At 44.9% G+C, this 9,216-nt stretch overlaps 1 pseudogene; it reads right to left on the bottom strand.

Moving 5' to 3' along the window:
* Positions 1-1,634: 1,634 nt before the first annotated feature.
* Positions 1,635-1,779, bottom strand: LOC111825972 (annotated as a pseudogene).
* Positions 1,780-9,216: the final 7,437 nt, after the last annotated feature.

Here is a 9,216-nt window from a genome sequence, read left to right on the forward strand (position 1 = left end):
ATATGTTCCGTAGAATGCTGCCCAGACTGTTTTCCAAAGCCATAAGTAAAGTAATCATAATCGTCTCTCTGAATATATTAAAGTACACGGTAGCCTACAGTTGCAGTTCATAAGTCCAAACCTCTTGGAAACACATGTCTTTTGTTGGCCTCTCTAGGCCTAATTAGAACTATATGATCCTTTTTAGGTACTGGGAAGAGTGAGAAGAAGAAAAAAAACAAGTATGGGCAAGTGTAGGCCTTTTGACGTGAGTTTTCAACTTGATCTGAAGCCCAGAAATGTTACTACAAATGTGTTCCTGAATGCCTGAGCGCTTTCCTACTGTATCTGTGGCAGCTGGGGATAAGGTTATTTCCTCGCCTACCACACCTTAGGCACACCTTGCAGTAGCTACCAGAAATTAGTGGTCCCAAAGGAGGTACTAAGAAATCCAGTGGGAGCGAAGAGCATGGGATCATTTTCCATTGCACGTTGACCAGTAGTAGCAAGTAGTGTTTGTTTAGCACTTCCCACTTTACAAAGCACTTCCTCAGTCATAATCTCATTTGATACTCAAATGGGATGTTTGAGACCATCACCCTCATTTTCATTTTGCAGGGATAGTTCAATGACTTGCTCAAAGTCACACAGCCAGTCAGTGGTCATGGGAGCTCAAACTCCTGTTTCCAACTATATTCTCCTGCCATGCCTGTACTGTGTTTACTGAGTACCCTTTAGAAATGTAACAAATGTAACAGGATCATGAAGCAAAAATCAAAAAAAGAATAAAACACTCCCTCTCTCTCTGTCTCTCTCTCTCTCTCTCTCTCAGGGTACAACCCTAATCACTGTCTTACTCAATGGTTTGGAGAGAGAAAAAAAATACAAGATTTAGGTGATCTTTTCAACGAGCAGTTACAATCTTGGTCTTTGCATATGCCTCTCATTATGTGATTATAGTTAATGATTACTCTCTGGGGATATAATGGATTTTTTATTTGGAAGTGTTAGAGTTATTCAGTTAACTTTGTATCTATCCATTTCCCATTCTTCCTAACATTTAAAGATAAATTAACTTTTATTAGCAAATTAAAATTTTTTTCACATTTAAATATTACTCTTCAGACATTTGAAAGCAACCAACACATTTCTTATAACAAAAAAACAACACAATTGACAGTCTATCTTCAAGCTGCCATTGGTTGATTTCAAACTCTTATAAACCAAAAATTTCATGCATGAGAACTATGAAGTTTAGATTTACATTCATACCACAGGTGAGACTGATTATATTCTAGGTTCATACATCTATCTTTACTGAGTAGTAGATATTGCATTAGACTTTTCAATTGGGTGACTTAATTAATCCCACTCCCTAGTAACCCCACTTTTTAAGCCAGTCTGATTAATATTCTAAAAAACGTATGCCATTGAGGTCTGATTAGTACAGAGTCTCAGAAAATGTGTTGACCAAGAAAATGAGAGAATCAGTCTTGCGATTATCTACTAACTTGTATAACTTATCACTGTATATACCAACTTTGTGATTACTGTTTTCTCAAGTAATTATAGTTATGTTTTTTTTAAGTTTGGGTTTTTTTTGAAAAATGTGTTCTGTGCATTTATTTTTCATAACTATAGTCCTTATTCTTTTTTAATGTGCCTCAGGCATGAAACAGCTCTGGACACCGACACAGGCATCAAGCTAGGATGAACTAAGGACTGTACATCTGCTTTGCCCCTGATTGATATAAAAGCAACACCACCAATCAGGTGTCTCCTTGCCCATTGCCAGGGGGTGTCCTTATTCTGAATAAAATGTTTATGGGGAGAAAAGGGAGTGGAGAGAGTCATCTTCATCAATCCTAGAAGTATGATTTGACTTCTTGGGACCTGTCTCATTTGTCATCCCTATTTTTTAAAATATATTTTTATTGATTTCAGAGAGGAAGGGACAGGAGAGAGAGATAGAAACATCAATGATGAGAGAGAATCATCCATCAGTTGCCTCCCACAAGCCCGATTCTGGGGATTGAGCCTGCAACCCAGGCATGTGCCCTGACTAGGAATCAAACCATGACCTCCTGGTTCATAGCTCAAGGCTCAACCACTGACACATGTAGGCCAGGTATTACCCCTAATTTTAATTTGTAAAAGTCAGTGTCTATAGAAAAACCTAAAGCTTTTCTCACTTCTCCCAATTTCGTTCCCATCCTGCTAATCTGTAACCAAATAGCCTCATTAACACTTCACCTCATCCAGCAGGGGAGAATATATTTTAAATCTTTTGACATTATTTAGCAAAATATATATATCACCCATCTGCATTTTTTCATTAAAATTCTGAGTAATTGTTATAAGTAATGCAACATTTCAACTTAATGACTCGGGAAACCTATAAACAAACTCGCTAATGAACATGTTTCAAAGATTCATTAGCAAGTCAGTTATATTATGAAACTCAGAACATATTTTCCCAACGACATGACCTTGGTTTCAGAGGATAGATTCCTGGGCCAACCTTCTAAACTGCTTTACCCTAAGGAAGTGTATTTAGTCTGACTGTACACTTGCAAAGGCCCGTATGCCAGGTTCCTGGACCCCCTACAGCAATACTGGTAGTTAAAATCCAAGTCCCATCATTAATGAGATGGGTGATCTCAGCTTACTCTGCTGTAAAATGGACGTATGGACACTTCCCTTTTTACGGCATAAATGAAATAATGGAAGTAAAGCACCCAGTACAGGGCTTGGTGCAGAATAAATGGTGATAAGGACTATGATGGCAATAATGACAAAGACTTGAGTTTTAGGTCCCTCTGAAGCCAAGGTAAAGGCAGGTCTAAGCAGTTTCTTATACCAAGTATGTGTGTACATTACATTCATTGAGAAAATGTATAGCGAGTGTGTTAGTTTTCCAGGGCTTCTGTAACACGGTGCTGGGGGGCTTAAAACAACAGCAATTTATCGGAGTTCCGGACAATGGAAGTCCGGAATTAAGGTGTCAGCAGGGCTGGTTCCTTCAGGGCTGTGAGGAGAATCAGCTCGTCTCCCTACGGCTGGTGGCCTCAGGCCTTCCTTGGCTTGTGAGTGTCATCTCCCTGCATCTTCACATTGTCTTCCTTCTACACATGTCTATCTCTCTGTCCAAACTTCTCCTTTTTATAAGGACCCCATCGTATTCAATTAAGGCCTAAGCTAATGACCTCATCTCAACTTGATCTTTGCAATGACCCTGTTTCCAAATAAGGTCACATTCACAGGTACTGGGAGTTAGGACTTCAACAGCTTTTTTAGGGAAACACAATTCAACCCATAAGGGTGACTATTTCACTGAACATCTCCTGGGAAGTGTGGCGGCTTCACGAAGGAGGGGAGAGGAAGTCTCAGATCGCTAGGTCCGGGATGGGGGAATGGGGCTCTAGTGTCTCCATCGCCGTCACAGGGGAGCAGCGGCTCTGGGGGGTTTTCATGTGTAGCAAAGGTCCCACCCAGGAACTGTCTGTACTTCTCACAGGTAAGGCAGCTCACCCACTGTTTTACCCCAATAGACACCCAAATGTAAGCCCCACACTTCTCTGTGCTTCAGGGTTTGCCTTGTTTCAGACCATTAGATTGCCTCTCTTCCTGAGCTAATAAACGTCTTAGGAAAGCAGTTATTCTTTCTGGCTATTAGGGTCCGGAACAAATCACTTTATTATTCAATTCCTAGCAACAGTTTTGCAACACCTGGGAATTCATCAATTTCTCAAAATTCCTCAAAGTGAAATGAATTTTATATCCAGTTAAATGTTTCAAACAAGCACAAGCGGCCTAGCACTTTCAGGGGATGAGGTCACTGTGAACTCCAACAAATGACATTAGGGCGTCCCAGTTCTCCCCGCGTCGGGAATCATGGTGCTAAACAGCACGCCTGACCTCTGGAAGGAAAACCAACTCCCCCTGGTGACTAATTTACAACCAGGAAGTAATTTCTCCATAAGAGCCCGTGAGTCAACAAAGCTGGTTCTTGGTGTGCTCCCAGGGCGGCTGTGACTGGGGCAGGGGTGATCTAGGTTCACTCTTCCTGCAGACAGAACAACCCCCTACCCCACCCCGGGCTCCACAGGGCGTCTGCGGAAGGAGACTCTCTTCTAAAACTGCTCAGTTACTCAGGAGAATGCTTCGACTCTCCAAACATCACAATTAGCGAGTTTCAAGCCATAGTTTAAGTGAGAAAAAAGTTCAGGTCCTGAACAATCCGGTAGATAGAGAAGCCACAGCAATGGTTGTCCAGCCATACCAAGATGAGGCACGGGCCTTGGCTGGCTCACTTCTCTCCTCTGGCCTGGCTGGTGCCTTCTCATCCTTCAGGCTCAGCTGAAGTGTCTGGATTGAGACACGTTCCATGACTACCCCCATCTTCATTATTCATAACATCATTCTCACTAGTTCCTTCAAAGCGCTACTGTCTATAATTATTTTATTGGTTTACTTGGTCTGTCTTCTCCATCTTACATAATAAAAGGCTAATATACAAATCGACCGAACCATGGAATGATCAGTTGCCATGATGTGCACTGACCACCAGGGGACAGACGCTCCATGCAGGAGCTGCCCCCTGGTGGTCAGTGCACCAGAAGCTGGGCTCTTGGCTGGTGAGCTCAGCAGTGGTGGCGGGACCCTCTCGGGCTCCACGGCAGCTCTAAGGATGTTCAACTCCCAGGGGAAACGGGCCTAAGCTGTCAGTTGGACATCTCCTGAGGGCTCCTGGACTGCAAGAGGGCACAGGCCAGGCTGAGGGATCCGCCCCCCGAGTGCATGAATGTTGTGCACCGGGCCTCTAGTATGCATATAAGTTTCAGAAGACCAAGAGCCTTGCCATGCTCCTCTCTGCCTCAGCTCCAGTCTGATGCTGTGCCTGGCACAGAGCAGATGTTCAAGAAACATGTGTCGAATGATTAATATTCTAAATGACAAGCAGGTGAACCTATACCCTCAGAGGCCCTGTTGACCAGTGTTCAAGGTGTAGTACATATTGTAGGTTGGATCAAGCGATAAAATATTGACCTGCAAAATATTACCTTCCTGAATAGTCACTCTGGCCTAAATAAATAGAAGGAGCCCCGAGGAATTGTCGTGCAAGGCTGATTTAGTAGAATCATTGGCACTTGGGTAAAATTTTGGAGACTAATGTCCTCGGCACAGATGCTATTTTAAAGAACTTAACACCAGGAAAAACCTTCTGGGGCTAACGCTGTGGGAATGAGGCCCCTTTTATGTCAGGGGTGATGTATGAACTGATGGCTCATGAAAGGTGAAGCTCAGACTAAGTTATCGGACTTTTTCCTTCTGAGTTATAGCTCAGCCGGCAGACTTGACCGATTGCAGTCACTGACAAGCGCTGTGCAGTCTGTGGCTTGTTTACGTTACCAAAGAAAAGTGACAATGTGGCCCGATTTAGTGCCTACAGCCCAGCATAACCAAACACATTCTCCTTGCAGTCCACGTTGAGGTTCACCTTAGCTGAGCTGGATTTATGCGAAACAAATTCCAAAGAGAACCAATCAGTCTACGGTGCTTCTTTTGGGGCCCAATTATTTGAAAAGTCACAAATGAGGACCCTTTGAAGCTTAATAGGAAGGAATCGCCTTCAATGGTGCAACTGCATTTCTGGCCTCTGGCGCTGGTGCGTGTTGGGCAAGGCTGCCTGCAGGAGGGAGGAAGTTCAGAGGGTCACCAGAGCCACCTAACCAGGAGCCACCTCACAGAGGCAGGGAGGCTCCATAACTCAGAGGCCAGGGGGCTTCTGCTCAGCTGTGGAAGTTTAATGATGACATTCATCATCAAGGGTTTTCAGAAAAGGCAAGTTTACCTGCTCTGTGGGCAGGTCCAGGGATGGGGGTCCACTGGGCCCCAAACACAGGACTTCCTCCCCTGAGAGCACAGTGGAAAGAAAATGCACAAAAGATTTAGATCTGTCTTTGCTGCTACAACTTCTGTGTTAAACAAAGTGGGAAAAGTTCCAAAGAAATTGGCCTCCCATCCATTTGCAGAAGTGAGTTGGGTTTAAGGCCCCCATGGAATAGCATGGCTGCATTCATCTGCTCTCAGAGCGGTGTTTCTAACCCTTGCGGGGGAGGCAGGCTCACGGAGCTTCATGAATGCCACGACCCTTTCTCTACCTGGGAAACATTAAACAGTGTCAGGGGCCTATGCACCTCATCATAGGCCCATGCATGGGCCCACTAGAGATCCCTGTGTTAATGGAACAAAGTGCCCCACAGTTGGGTCAAAACTGGAGGGTGTTTTCAAGAAGTGATTTTACAGAGAGAAGAGGAGAGGAGAGGAGAGGAGAGGAGAGGAGGGGAGGGGAGGGGAGGAGAGGGGAGGGGAGGGGAGGGGAGGGGAGGGAAGGGAAGGGAAGGGAAGGGAAGGGAAGGGAAGGGAAGGGAAGGGAAGGGAAGGGAAGGGAAGGGAAGGGAAGAGAGGAGAGGAGAGGAGAGGAGAGGAGAGGAGAGGAGAGGAGAGGAGAGGAGAGGAGAGGAGAGGAGAAGAGAAGAGAAGAGAAGAGAAGAGAAGAGAAGAGAAGAGAAGAGAAGAGAAGAGAAGAGAAGAGAAGAGAAGAGAAGAGAAGAGAAGAGAAGAGAAGGGAAGAGAAACTTCCTTGGCCCTGTCCCAATGCAAAAATTAAGCATATGCAATGACACACAGGAATTACCTTGACAAAGGGGAAATGGGAGACATCCCCCCATTGTTTGGCTACCAGAGTGACTCTGATGAGATCCCATCACTGTGGTCCACTTCCCTCCTTTTGCAATTGTGATTCAGTGAGGTTTATGCCTAAACATAATAGCCACGGTAGGCATAGTGAACACTGGAATTGGCATTTTCCTGCTGTAACCTGTGGAGATGGGTATTATTACTGCTACTTTACACATGAGGCTAGAGATTCAGGGGGAGGGAGACTAGCATTTTTAAACCCTCTACAGTCATTATTTCATAAAATTTTGACAGTTCTAAGAGATATGAGTTAATATGCCAGTTTTATTAATGAGAAAACTGAATTTAGGAAGTTTAGGTGATTTTCTAAGGCCATGCAGCTAGTAAGCAACAGAGCTAGAAGCTGAACCCAGAGGGGCTGGCTCCTAAGTCCCTCATCAGCTGCTACACCCAGCTGAGGGGCTGATCTTCTGCTCCTTCAGGAATGTTCCCATCGCTGAGCACATCTCCAGATTCCCAGCCTGCAAACCGTACAACCCCTGGGGATGTCACCTCTCCCCATTGATGGTCTGATCATCACATCGGCCATATATTACCTCCTTCAGTGGGAACAAACACCCTGTGAGAAGGTACCAGCAGCTCCATTCTGCCACAGGAAATAGGCTTGGAGAGATACTCAAGGTCACACAGATGGGCCTCTATCTCCAAAACTCATGTTCTTTCCATCATATCATTAGGCTCCTGCAAGAAATCACGGAATCCCTTGGAGCAGTCAGTCCCTTTAATGAGCATTAATCATGTATTTGACAACAGGGGTTGGTGTTCCTATTGAACGTGGGAAGGGAGAGCCGACTGGTGAGGTCACAGTATGAGCAAAACCTTGAGATAAGCGAAGTAAAGGGCTCTTACTGAAAAGTAGAGAAGGCTTAGGGTGTCCTGATAGAGACAATGATTTTAAGTCAGGTGGACTTTCAATTTTTCTCTCTCCTTTCAGCCCTCGCACTGCAACATATTTGTAACAAAATTCCGAAAGAGTAGAGCAGAGAAGGCTGTGTTATGAAGGGAGAAATATTAACGCTGTTATCTGCGGCAACAGCCAGGCTGTGAGTGCAGATGGAAGGATGCTGTGAACAGGTTCAACAGACATCAAACTGTCCCACGTGGCTCCTGAGGGGGTCACACAGCCTGCCAACCAGATTTCACGGGGAGGTCTTAGTACACCCCGCTACCCCTTCCCCAGTTGATTCTTGGCTCCGATTACAAAACAGGCAGTGACAGGCCTGGTGCCCCTGAGACAGCTACTTAAACTCCCTCACTCACCCTTTTCTAAAGGAAGAATTTGAGAGAAAGGGAAAAAGTAGCATGAAAACCCACACAGGTATTTCATCAGCTCTTCCCTCTCAACAGCTTCCCTTTGTTGCATTTTTTTTTTCTTTTTTGGCTCTTTTTCAAGTTGCGGTATCTTCCTCCTACTTTCACTTTGCTCCTATGAAGTTCAAACGCAAAGGTGAGCTTTTCATTTTCCTAAGAAGACATACTGATGGAAATCTTGCAGGTTCAAATTCAATGTCCAGATGAGGTTCCAAATCAGCACTTAATTCCTGGTCTCTGCAGATCTAAATTGGCAAACTGCCTGTTGGAAAAATACTCATTCATTTATGTAGTCATTGGCTTGTCCCACAAGTACCTACTGAGCCAGGCACTGTCTGGGCTCTTGAGCCTCAGTGGTGATATGACCCCTGCTCTTCCGGAACTTAGTCTAATTGGTGATAAAAAAGAAACAAGGACACACATGCCCTGGGAGGATACCATTTTGAAGGAATGTCAACACATAGGAGAAATTCCTATTTTTATTCTGGGTGCCAGATTGAAGTGTTGTCCTCATTCTTCACGGCTCCCTGCAGCCATACTCTTGTCATAGTTTCATCACAGGTGTCCTTTGGCTTTGGGCTTGCCCACGTGACTTGCTTTGGCCAGTGCCTTGTGGGCAGAAGTGATAGCATGCCAGTTCTGAGCCTAGGACCTAAGAAGCACCACATATTTTCACGTCTCATCTTGCACCTCTACCATCTCTATGAAAATAATGCCCTGGCTCTTCTTCTGGCCCAAGGGAGCAGAGCTACCCTGGCAGACACACGGGTGTGCAGTGAGAAGCAGAGCCACCAAGCCAACCCTGGCTTTCAGCCAAACCCTAGTTAACCCGTGGACACGTGAGCAATCATAAGTGTCACTGGTTTTGGAGTGGTTGATTATACAGCAACATCAGACTTGGCAGAAATTGGTACTGCAATGAAATCCTAAAATATATTGGATTGGCTTTGGGCCTTGATAGAAGACAGAGGCAGAAAAACAGCAAAGAAGCGGTTACAGAACTGGAAAGTGTGACCCATGTTATGCAATGATAAGACATCTGGTAAAACTGTCACCTGAGTTAACTTGGAAGATGGCAAATGTACCTACTGAACCCGAGACTTGGACAAGAAGCTTGGGAGGCAGAAGTTCGCGATGGGAGCTGGTTGCTGTCAGCTGCATAGG

Source organism: Myotis lucifugus, unplaced genomic scaffold (assembly GCF_000147115.1).
Source record: "Myotis lucifugus unplaced genomic scaffold, Myoluc2.0 scaffold_48, whole genome shotgun sequence".
Lineage (NCBI taxonomy): Eukaryota > Metazoa > Chordata > Mammalia > Chiroptera > Vespertilionidae > Myotis > Myotis lucifugus.